At 47.8% G+C, this 11,852-nt stretch overlaps 1 long non-coding RNA gene across 1 annotated transcript in view; it reads right to left on the bottom strand.

Annotated features, from left to right (window-relative positions):
* The window catches only part of LOC146344756 (uncharacterized), a 74,346-nt gene that overhangs the window by 59,988 nt on the left and 2,506 nt on the right, over positions 1–11,852 (bottom strand). The window lies entirely within an intron of this gene.

Raw genomic sequence — 11,852 nt, 5'->3', positions numbered from 1 at the left:
ACCTGCAAGTCATACGACAATATAATGTGGGATCTCCTCAGATTTTCTAGCAGTACAAAATTTGCAATACACAGCATTAAGGATTATTGTCTTTGTAGTAAAGAAGATTGGTCCAAGTTTAGCAAAGTAGATGAATGATATAATATTCATCAAGACAAAACATCAGTGTTTGCAATTGTTCTTGGTTAATTCATCACCTTCCATTTTTAAAAGCTAATCAAATTCTAAGTCTGCAGAAAATACAGTAGTTAACATTTTCATCTTGAGTGAGATGTAACTGAAGCCTTGATTGAAAACATGCAGCTTAGTACATGCTGTGCAGTCTAAACATCCAACAAAATATGTCAGCATATGGCACACTGAATGGAGGGAAGAGGGAGAACAGCAGTGCAATAATTTGGGTATGGCTGTTTCAAATGCAAAACCAAAACCAACGAAGTTTTCTCTGTTGAAAAAAATTATGCCTTCCATGAAAATATTACACACACCCCAAAAATTGTATGTTTGTGGTTGACCATAAATGGAATTCTCGTCTGTAAGACTTCACCAAAAGCTGCCCTTTTCATTGGAAAAAATTGATTTCCAAAAAGGCATATTTCTTTTTTGACAACTGAGTCATGCCAGCTGAGCCTGAATTTTTCTTATTCAGCCTTAAAGTTTTGGCCAACCTGCACACACTCTGTCAGGAAAAAATATATTCCACCCCACACACACACACTTTTGAATCCATTAGTTTGAGGAGAATGTTGAGCTGGGCTTGTTATGGCCAGATCCCTTAGTCCAAATGCTCAAACCAGCTGATCTGCAAAAGGTCAGGTAGAAACGCATCATTTATGTATAACTGTTTTTACCACAATCACAGAAGTGATTTACACAAAATGTGCGTTCGTGTGTCACTTTGTTATCTTGCCAAAAACCCCAAGCGCTCCGTCCTGTTAATGCTTTGCTTCTTCCTGAGGAAATAATGACATTGCAATTTTTTTTTGTTTAACTTTCAGCTGATTTTCACATTCTTTGTCTTCAGAAGACAATTATTGCCATTCAGAGCAAAAGATGATCTCACTGGCAAAAGCATGGAAACGACAACAGCCAACACAGCCTGTTCCAGCTCGATTCGTCGTAGCTTGACCTACTGCGCTAGGCACTGCCCCACGTATGATTGCTTTGCATAAATGTTTCAATACATCCATCATAATTATAGAATAAAATACCAGTTTCAATTAGCTGCCTCCACTTTTTTTTTTTTTAATACTGCTGAAGAATGAGGGGTGGACAACTTATGTCCTTCCAGATGTTTTGGTCTACAACTCCCATCATCCCTCACCATTGGCTATGCTAGCTAGGGCTGATGGGAACTGAAAGCCAAAACATGGAGAGGGTTACAAGTTGCCCTCCCCTGAACTAGATGAATGCTGCATCCTTACACACTTTTTTGAGAGCAGACCCTGCTGATTTCAGTGGGACTTACTTCTGATCAAACGATTGTTGGAATAAGCAACAGCCATTAGTTAAAACCCACTGTATGAAGGGGGAAATAACTGGTTGGAAAGCCACTAAGGATGCACTCCTTTGCGGGTTTAGACAGGCAAAAGTCCTACAACTCCAAATGCTGGGAGTTGTAGGACTTTTGCCTGTCTAAACCTGCATAGGATTGCACCCAAAATGCTTCATGCATGTAGGGAGTTAGGGTGCTGGTTTTGGTTTCACTTTGCCTACTTACTTTGCCTGTTTTAGTTTTTAGAATATGCTTGTTAATATAAAGGTCCTGTTTAAAGCTTGCGATTGTCTTCTGTCTCAAGTGTGGTCAGACAAAACTTATTCTGCAAAGATTGGGCTGTGAGAATAATAGCATCCAAGGTCCCCTGTTTTTCTGGAAGAGCTTTGCAAATTGTATTCTAAGAACTCCTGAGGCTCTTTGGAAGGTTATTTGGGGTTCAGTTGCCCACCATTACTAAATTTGTTGTGTTTTGTATTGTTATTGTATGCCGCCTAGAGTGGCCAGGTAGCCAGCCAGGTGGGCAGCTAATAAATCTAATAAATAAATTCTCACCCTGCAATGCATGACCACAGGAGAGTATTGGGCATTTTCTACACTACGCTCTCCCTGCTACTTCACCCCCAATGAGAAAGCACACCTCATCGAGAGCAGCTTTAGCAGTGGGTGGAACTACGTGATTGTACATTAGACGCCGCCCGTGCTTTGATCACTTTGCATTACTATCCTGTGCTTTTCAATAAACAAACAGTTTAAGCATTCAACATGCCTTCTGTTTCATTCTTCACATATCATACTTTGACTCTGCCACACATAGTTACCACCCCTTTTGATGCAATTGCTAGTGCCCTAAATTAACTGCGTGTGTATCCGAGAACATGAACCTTGCCAAACTAGAAACACAACTGGACCGCTAACATCCTTCCTTAAAGCTTAAAAGCAGCTTTGTGCGTGTTGGGGGCGGGGATTGGATCAGTCCACAGTAATGGGAGTGGGGTAACAGTTACCTCTGCCCCGTAAGCCACTTCTCTGATTTAAATTGCCCACCTCGCTCAAGCTGATTTTTGCTCCACTGGAGAAACATACGTGCAATATTGGAGGGCAGGAGGGAGATTGATTGATTGATTTGCTGTGTTTTTTAAATCTCACTTTATGGTTCACATCAATGAGGGGGGGACTGCCCTCAGGGAAATGAAGGGGGGTGGACAGATGTCAGTTTTTCAAGCCCAGAACAAGGTGGTGAGCTATAAGTGGGCATTTAAATGCACTTCAGACCAGGCTGATATTCCCTTGCAGATGTTCCTGCTTGAATAGCAATTGGTGGCTATTTGGCTGATGGATGGGGCCAGAGCCTTCTTCCCCCTTACTTCTGGAGTCCCAGGCAGCAGGCAGTTGGAGGCACCAAGTCTTCTTTCTGGCAGAGAGGGGGAAGCTTGCTCCCTGCAACTGCTCCTTCTTCCTTGATTTAGATCAAGAAAATAGTTAAAGGGGGAAAATGTTAATTCCTCCTTCCCCCAGTGCCATGACCCTGATCCAGTTCAAACCCACCCCATAACTGCTTTGTAGCTTTAAAGGGGGTTTTCACATCTCTCCTAGTTTGACCTTTAGAAAGGGTGCCCTGGAGCCACAAAATTTCAAAAATGCTGCCTAGGATCCGAAGAGGCCCATGTGAGCTTAGAAAGTACAGTTGGGGGTGGCCAACTTTGATCTTCAGCAGCATCCCTCGCACTTCATGGGATGCCCCTGACCTTCAGAGCAGCTTTGGGAACATTACTTCTAGGAAGGGGTAGCTAAAGAGCCTCTGTGCATATGCAGAATATCACAGAGAGTGCTTTGGATTCCAGCCATTATTCTAAAATTTAGAAGTTGGTAAACAACCTCACACTGCCCTAGTGCTGTCTCATGGTACTATTCAACCACCAGCAGAAATATCATTTTTGTGTGATGACTGGAAACTTTTGAATCTAACAAACTTTAATTTGCACTTGTCCGAAAGAGAACACTGACAGAATTAGCTAACGTAATCAGTTTTGTAGTAAACAGAAAGATAGATGACAGCAGTGGATGCACGTTCAGTCACTTGAAAATATACACCAAGACAAACCATAGTCCCTCTTGAACCTGGTGATTGTCACACAACTCCCACTCACTCTGGGTTTCAAAACTGTGTAACGCTTTTGGCCCATTCTAATTAACCAGTAATCCCTCTCAATTACTCATAGTTAGCTTGAGCCACACCAGAGGGAGTGAGCATACTACCTCCCACACACTAACCATTTCCGCTTTCTTGCTAGATTGCAAAACAACAAAGTTTTAACCCAACAATAACCCATGGTTTATTCTTGGGTTAAAACTCTGGGTTGTTTCTCCCTCAACAAGCCAGAGTGCTGGGTTCGCACAGCATGACAGCAACCCAGTCCTGGGTTGTTTTGCAATCCGGAAAGAAAGTGAAAATGGCGAGCGTGCAGAAGGCAGTGTGCTCGCTCACTCTGGTGCGTCCATGGCTAACTAAGGGTTGTTTAGACCATAGTTACTTCTTACATGTAAACCGGGTCAATCTCTCCCCGACTCTCATCATCCTGTACTAAGATCCTGTAGAAGTTCACAATCCAACTATAGCACACAAGGAATGATGCCTTAATTCAAAAGGCAACGTTTCAATGGAAGACAAACATTTAATCTCTCTGGATTCTTTGAGGAAACCGTTTACAGTAGGTCCAATCTGAAGATCTGTGGAGAAATGGTTTATTTAGTTCAGGGGTAGGCAACCTGGTGCCCTCCCAATGTTTTGGACTACAACATCCATAATCCCTTTACCATTGGCCATGTTGGATGGGACTGATGGGAGTGGTAGTCCAAAACATCAGGAAGGCACCAGGTTGCCTACCTCTGCTTTAGTTTATATAGAAACACAGTCCAGACAAACCAGAATAAGTAACATGGTTTGATATCCAAACAACTAATACTTTTGATGCAAATATAGGAAATCCTGATCTATGGTTAGTAAACTCCTAACCTTCCACTTAGCTTGGTTTTTAACAGTAGCCCCTTCACATTATTGGAAGTATGCAAGGTTTTTCAGAAACAGGAGTAAGGGAACAGAGAAAACCTACATATAGTTGTGAGGTCACCACCTGAGGATACTTTTTATATATGGAAAACTGTATGATCAAAATAGGTTAAAACACCCCAACATATTTCTGGGGTCCTGTGGAGAGACAACAAAAGACTTAGGCTGTATTCTCATACACATTTGCCTGGGAGTAAGCCCCACTGAACACAACTGACTGACTTCTGAGGAAGCATGCATACAATTGTGGTGTCAGCTTTACATTTATAGGAGACTTGGCTGCAACATTGTCTTCCAGAATTAGGTTACAAGGCACAACAAGTCTGGGTTTGTCCTTTCTATGCATATTCAGTGCTTAGGGTATACAAAAGGTACATGCAATGTTGCTCCTTAGAACTGAAGGCAGGTTGGCCTATTTAGACACAAACTAAGCAATTATATTTAATTTCACGGAGGGAGCAATCCTACGGCCCCTAGTCAGCGGCTAGACGGCCATAGGATATCTGGTTTTCCGGAAATCAACCAGGAGCCCGCGCTCTGAGGTCAGTTCCCAGAGAACTGACCTTCCCCCCATTCTGCGCTGCCTCGAAGCCAGCATGGAACAGCCCCGCACACCACGCTTGGAAGAGGAGCGTGGAGGGGCCAAAATGGGGCGTTCTGGGGCAGGGACAGAGGAAATGCCGGTACGACACATCCTATGTGTTGTCTGGCAGCCTCTTCCCCTGCTCCACCTTCCCGCAGCTAGACAGGATGCAAGGCAGGAGACACACAAGGGAACAATCCCCTTCTCCTGCCCTGCATTAGGGCACAATCCCATAGGATTGCACCCTAATTGAACATGCCATATTCCTACACACAAAATATACACATGCAGTATTTATACATATAAAATTATAGACATTCATCTTTTACAAAACTATAGTCTCTCAGCTTGCTACAAATATTAAGTATTGAATACTAACATTACTGCTCGGCCAGGTTGCTGTGATGGGCTGTTTCCCCGTTTCATTCTGCCTTCTTGTATTTATTTATTTATTTATTAAATTTATTAATCGCCCATCTGACTGGTCACCCAGCCACTCTGGGCGATGTACAACCCACCATAAAACAATTTAAAACAATAAAATTTTACCATAATTTTTTTTTTTTTAAATACCCTAACCCACCCCAAATGCCTGCCTGAACAACCACGTTTTTAATGCACGACGGAAGCTCATTAAAGAGGGGGCATGACGGAGTTCCCTAGGGAGGGAGTTCCACAGAGTGGGGGCCACCACAGAGAAGGCCCTCTCCCTCGTCCCCACCAGTCTAGCTATCCTGGCTGATGGGACAGAGAGAAGACCATCTGAGGCTGATCTTGTTAAGCAGCCTGTCTGGTGCTGCTGGAGGCGCTCCTTAAGATAGGATGGGCCAGAACCATATAGGGTTTTAAAGGTCAAAACCAACACCTTGAATTTGGCCCGGAAAACAACTGGTAACCAGTGCAACTCCTTCAGCACTGGAGTGATGTGATCTCGCCGGCGGCTGCCTTTAATCAGGCGAGCCGCCGCGTTCTGTACCAGCTGCAGCTTCCGAACCGTCTTCAAGGGTAACCCCACATAGAGCGCATTACAGTAGTCTAAACGAGAGGAGACCAGGGCATGTACTACCGATGGGAGCAGATGGTCGGGAAGGAAGGGGCGCAGCCGCCGTATCAGATGGAGTTGATACAGCGCTGTCCGGCTCACAGCTGACACCTGAGCCTCCATGGACAGCTGGGAGTCCAAAATGACCCCCTGGCTGCAGACCTGGTCTTTCAAGGGTAGCCGTACCCCATTCAACACCAGGTCAACATCCCCCAGCCTCCTCTTGTTTCCCACCAAAAGTACCTTGGTCTTGTCAGGGTTCAGCTTCAGCTTATTCCTCCCCATCCAGCCACTCACCATCTCCAGACATTTGGACAGGGATTCTACGGCCAACCTTGGTGAAGATTTGAATGAGAGGTAGAGCTGCGTGTCATCCGCATATTGATGACACTCACCCCAAACCTCCTGATAGCCCCCAGTGGCTTCACATAGATGTTAAATAGCATCGGGGAGAGGATGGAACCCTGTGGCACCCCACAAGTAAGTGGCCACGGGTCCGAAACCTCCTCTCCCAGTGCTACCCTCTGGTACCTGCCGGAGAGGAAGGACTGTAACCACCGCAATACAGTGTCTCCAATGCCCAACCCCTCCAGGCGGTCCAGGAGGATACCGTGGTCAACGGTATCAAAAGCCACTGAGAGGTCGAGGAGAACAAGGAAGGAGCATTCACCCCTATCCAGAGCCCTCCTCATATCATCCACCAAGGCGACCAAGGCCGTTTCTGTCCCATGCCCAGGCCTGAAGCCCGACTGAAATGGGTCTAGATAATCAGTTTCTTCCAAGTGTGCCTTCAACTGCATCGCCACCACCCGCTCAATCACCTTGCCCAAAAATGGCAGATTTGAGACTGGGCGAAAGTTGTTCAGAACTTGAGGATCCAAGGAGGGCTTCTTTAAGAGCGGTCTTATCACTGCCTCCTTGAGGGCTGATGGCATCACTCCCTCCTCAAGGGAGGCGTTCACCACTGCCTTGATCCCCTCACCCAGTCTCTCTCTGCAGCTCATAATGAGCCAAGATGGGCAAGGATCAAGTAAGCAGGTGGTCGGCCTTACAGATGAAAGCACCTTGTCCACTTCATCAGGAGGAAGAAGCTGGAACCGATCCCACAAAACCGGTTTGCCACAGGCCGCCTCTTGCTCACTAACTGTATCCACAGTGTGCAGAGTAACACACCTAATCTGATCAATTTTATCTGCAAAGTGCCTTGCCAAAGCCTCACAAGAGGCCTTAGAATGCTCCAGTGGTTCCGGAGCCACAGGACCGACCAGGCTCCGGACCACTTGGAACAGCTTCCTGGGGCAGCACTCTGCAGACGCGATGGAGGCAGCATAATATTCCTTTTTTGCTGCCTTCACCGCCACGTGATAGGCTGAAGATACAACTCTAGCCCGTGTCTGATCGTCTGTGGAGCGAGACTTCCGCCACCGGCGCTCTAGCCGTCTCACCTCCTGTTTCAGAGCTTGTAACCGCAGATTGAACCATGGTGCAATCCGAGCCCTGTTCAGGGGGAGAGGGCATTTCGGAGCCACCCGATCTAATGCCCCAGTGATTGCGGCATTCCAGCCACCCACCAGGGTCTCGACCGAGTGGCCGTTGGCATGCCCCAGAGAATCCCCAAGCGCGTTCAGGAATCCATTTGGATCCATAAGACGCCTGGGGCGGACCATTTTAATGGGTCCTCCACCCCTGCGGAGGGGTTGTGGAACCGAGAAGTCCAACATCACCAGATAGTGATCTGACCATGACAAGGGGGTGGTGGATATACCCCCGACTTCCAGATCACTCCCCGCTTCTCCAGAAACAAACACAAGGTCTAGTGCATGACCGGCTACATGGGTGGGCCCAGTTAGAATATGGTGCAGCTCGCAGGAGGCCATGGTCTCCATGAAGTCCCGAGGTGCTCCTGTGAGGATGGCCTCCGAATGTACGTTGAAGTCCCCCAACACCAGTAAGTTAGGGGACTGTACATGCACATCAGAGACCACCTCAAGCACCTCAGCCAGGGAGTCAGTCGTGCAGCGGGGTGGACGGTACACGAGCAGAATCCCCAGACTGCCCTTCGGGCCCAACCTCCAGTACATGCACTCAGCAACCTTGGTCTCCCGGAGAGGGGGTCTGGTGAAGACCAAGGACTCTCGGTAGATAACAGCCACTCCCCCTCCCCGATCCCCAGCCCTTGGCTGCTGTGCATACGAAAATCCAGCTGGACACATGGCTGCAAGGGTTGGAGCAGCAGCCTCGGCCAGCCAGGTCTCCGTAATACATGCCAGGTCTGCACCCTCATCCAGGATCATGTCATGGATGAGGGAGGTTTTCTGGGTAACAGACCTGGCATTGCAGAGCAGCAAACGAAGGCCAGAAGATAGGGTCACGCCTCCCCCAGCCATCCTTTGGCTCTGGACAGGCCCGGAGCAGGGGACAGATACTACACATCTCTCCCTTGTTCCCCTTACCTGGCATGGCCTGCCCCTAGCGCTCCGCCAGCGCCTGCCGCCCAGCCTCGATATGTTCTGGCCCCCAACACTCCCCCCACTGCCTCCATCAGGTGGACACATGCCCCCTCGCTCCCGCCTATCAGGCAGGCTACCCACCCCTAAAAACACAACAAAATCCCCCCCAACAAAATAAAACAAACAAACAAAACAATTAAAATCCCCTTAAAAATGCCAGGCAGGAGTCCACAGGGAAGGCCTGGTGGCGGCGGCGGAAGCGACAGCAGGAGGCCCAGCAGCAGCAAGCACGCCTCTTCCCCAGCAGTGGCGGTGGTGGCTTCTCCTGCAGGCCCTGGCTCTCCCAGGCCACCTCAGCCAGCCAGCTTATGTAGCCCCTCCAGGGAGGGGCAGGTGGAGCAGCACAGCTGGCTCGGTACCTGGGGGCCTGGTCCTGCAGGGACTGGCGGTCTGCCAGGCAGAAGTCCACAGGGAAGGCCTGGTGGTGGCAGCGGCGGCGGCAGCAGCAGGCCCAGCGGCGGCGGCAGCAGCAGGCCCAGCGGCGGCGGCAGCAGCAGGCCCAGCGGCGGCGGCAGCAGCAGGCCCAGCGGCGGCGGCAGCAGCAGGCCCAGCGGCGGCGGCAGCAGCAGGCCCAGCGGCGGCGGCAGCAGCAGGCCCAGCGGCGGCGGCAGCAGCAGGCCCAGCGGCGGCAAGCACGCCTCTTCCCCGGTGGTGGTGGTAGTGGCTTCTCCTGCAGGCCCTGGCTCTCCAGGGGTGTACACCAGGGGTGGGCAACTTCTGGGGGCTGGGAAACCACATGGCCCTTCTGCACCTCACTGGGGGCCGCATCCCTGCCCCTGAATGTGCTGTCAACATTTGGCAGTGTAGGGACAATGGCAAAAAGAAACAATTTTACTTTAAGACAAGGTACCAAGGGAATGTACACACTAGGGGCAGTGTTCCAGGAGCAGAATTTTACTTAAAAACTAGGTGTGTGGGAAGCAGGGGTTACAAAAATGTGAGGGGACAGCATGCCCACCCATTCTATACAGTGATATTTTACATAGGCTAAACACTGACTATTGCCTGTCATTGTCCAATGAAAATTAAAGACAATGGGGTTATGCATTATCTTTCCACTTAAGTTCTTTATAACGAGCACTGTGCCTTCAAATGTGTTTCTACAAAAACAAACATGCTGCAACAAACATCCATAATATAAAAGGAATCACACACAAACTGTTGCACAAGTGAGGATGCAGCATGTTAAAAAGCAGGGGTAGGCAACTTAGTGCCCCCCAGATGTTGCTACAATAGACATCAGCCCCAGCTAGCATGGCCAAAAGCTGGGGTTCATAGGATTTTTAATCCAAGCCTTCTAGAGGGCACCCAATTGCTTACCCTTGCTTAAAAGCAATAAAACATGACTTCAAATGTTTCAGAGTTGATGAAAAAATAAGTTAAAAAAGAAATGTTTGAAGCAATTGTGCAAATGGAAATACATTTGTCTATCAAAGTCCCTACTGACTGTATTTTACAGCCTTATCTAATGGATCACTTTTAGCTGCTGCAAGGCAATGTAGGATACATTGCTGCAGCTAAAACATTCATTGCTGACAAGTTGGGCAGTGACATCCTCTTAGGGCATGTGGTGGAAATCTTTTTTCTGTCAAGGGCCACATTCCTTGCGTAACCTGAGAGGGGCTGCAGGCTGGTGGTGAGTACAGCCAGAGCCAAATGTGGGCAGAGCCAGCCCCCTTTCCTCTCTTTCTGACACCCGCTTCTTGCTCCTTCTCCACCCAGCAGGCTGCCAGGCAAGGGACAAATTGCTCTTGCCAGAAGTCTAAACTGATCACTTGCAGAGTTCTTGAAACAACGGTGCAAGGAAGCGGGTTGCCAATTGGCCAACAACTTCCAGACAGCAGTTCATAGAATTTGGCCATTCAGACTGCAATCTCATGTACACACCTGGCAGAAAGCCCCACTGAACACAGAAGGATTTACTTCTAAGTAAGCATGCACAGGTCTGGGCTGTCCAAAGTATTACCAAATTGGGTGGATCCATTCATACTTTAGATGGAGTTGTGCAGTTATGTTTGCACCACTGACCCTTGTTCCTTTTTGCTTCATTAGTTTTTCTCTCGAGGTCCTGTTTCATTCCTGTGCTGCTCACATAAGACGACAAGAAACACAACAAGGGTTGAATGTTTCACCTGTAATAGTAGGCCGCAGTGATACTTGCAAGTAAATGTCATGGTTGCCATTCCAGCCTGCCAATTCAGACAGCATGCTGCAGTGCCCGCTCACAGTAGCTTTAATCAGATGGCTTTCTACAAGGGTGAAGGGAACAATGGCCCATGCACTGTTTGTCCAGTGCTTTTCCTTCATCTAAAAAAATCCACAGCCCAGAAACCACACAAGGGATTTACACTTAAACTGTAATTCAGATTAAGCAAGGCTGAATTTAAATATACTGATTTTTACTGCAGTATTGCATCCTTCACTCTCCCCAGAACAAGGGACCTTATAAAATAAGGATGATCCAAACTATGTCCTACCATTTTATGTTTTAACTAGCTGACCAGTTTGATTTGAAATATACATATGTTAAGTGATTCCCCAGTCTTCAGGAATCAAACACCCTGCTTATTTAACTTATATGCAGAGTACATCATGAGAAATGCCGGGTTGGATGAATCAGAGGTCGGAATTAAGATTGCTGGGAGAATTATCAACAACCTCCGATATGCAGACGATACCACCCTAATGGCAGAAAGCGAAGAGGATCTAAAGAGCCTCTTGTTGAGGGTGAAAGAGGAGAGTGCAAAAGCTGGTTTGAAACTCAACATTAAAAAAACAAAGATCATGGCATCTGGCCCCATCACTTCCTGGCATATAGAAGGGGAAGAAATGGAAGCAGTGACAGATTTGACTTTCTTGGGCTCCAAGATCACCGCAGACGGTGACTGTAGCCATGAAATTAAAAGACGCTTGCTCCTTGGGAGGAAAGCTATGGCCAACCTAGACAGCATAGTAAGAAGCAGAGACATCACCTTGCCGACGAAGGTCCGTCTAATCAAAGCTATGGTTTTCCCAGTAGTAATGTATGGCTGTGAGAGCTGGACTATAAGGAAGGCTGAGCGCCGAAGAATTGATGCTTTCGAACTGTGGTGCTGGAGAAGACTCTTACGAGTCCCCTGGACTGCAAGGAGGTCAAATCAGTCCATCCTAAA

The sequence above is a fragment of the Heloderma suspectum genome, chromosome 5 (assembly GCF_057233095.1).
Source record: "Heloderma suspectum isolate Gila_16-S chromosome 5, 16-S_ref, whole genome shotgun sequence".
Classification (NCBI taxonomy): domain Eukaryota; kingdom Metazoa; phylum Chordata; class Lepidosauria; order Squamata; family Helodermatidae; genus Heloderma; species Heloderma suspectum.
The sequence above is the reverse complement of the archived record's forward strand: the minus strand, read 5'-3'. Positions and strand labels throughout refer to the sequence as shown.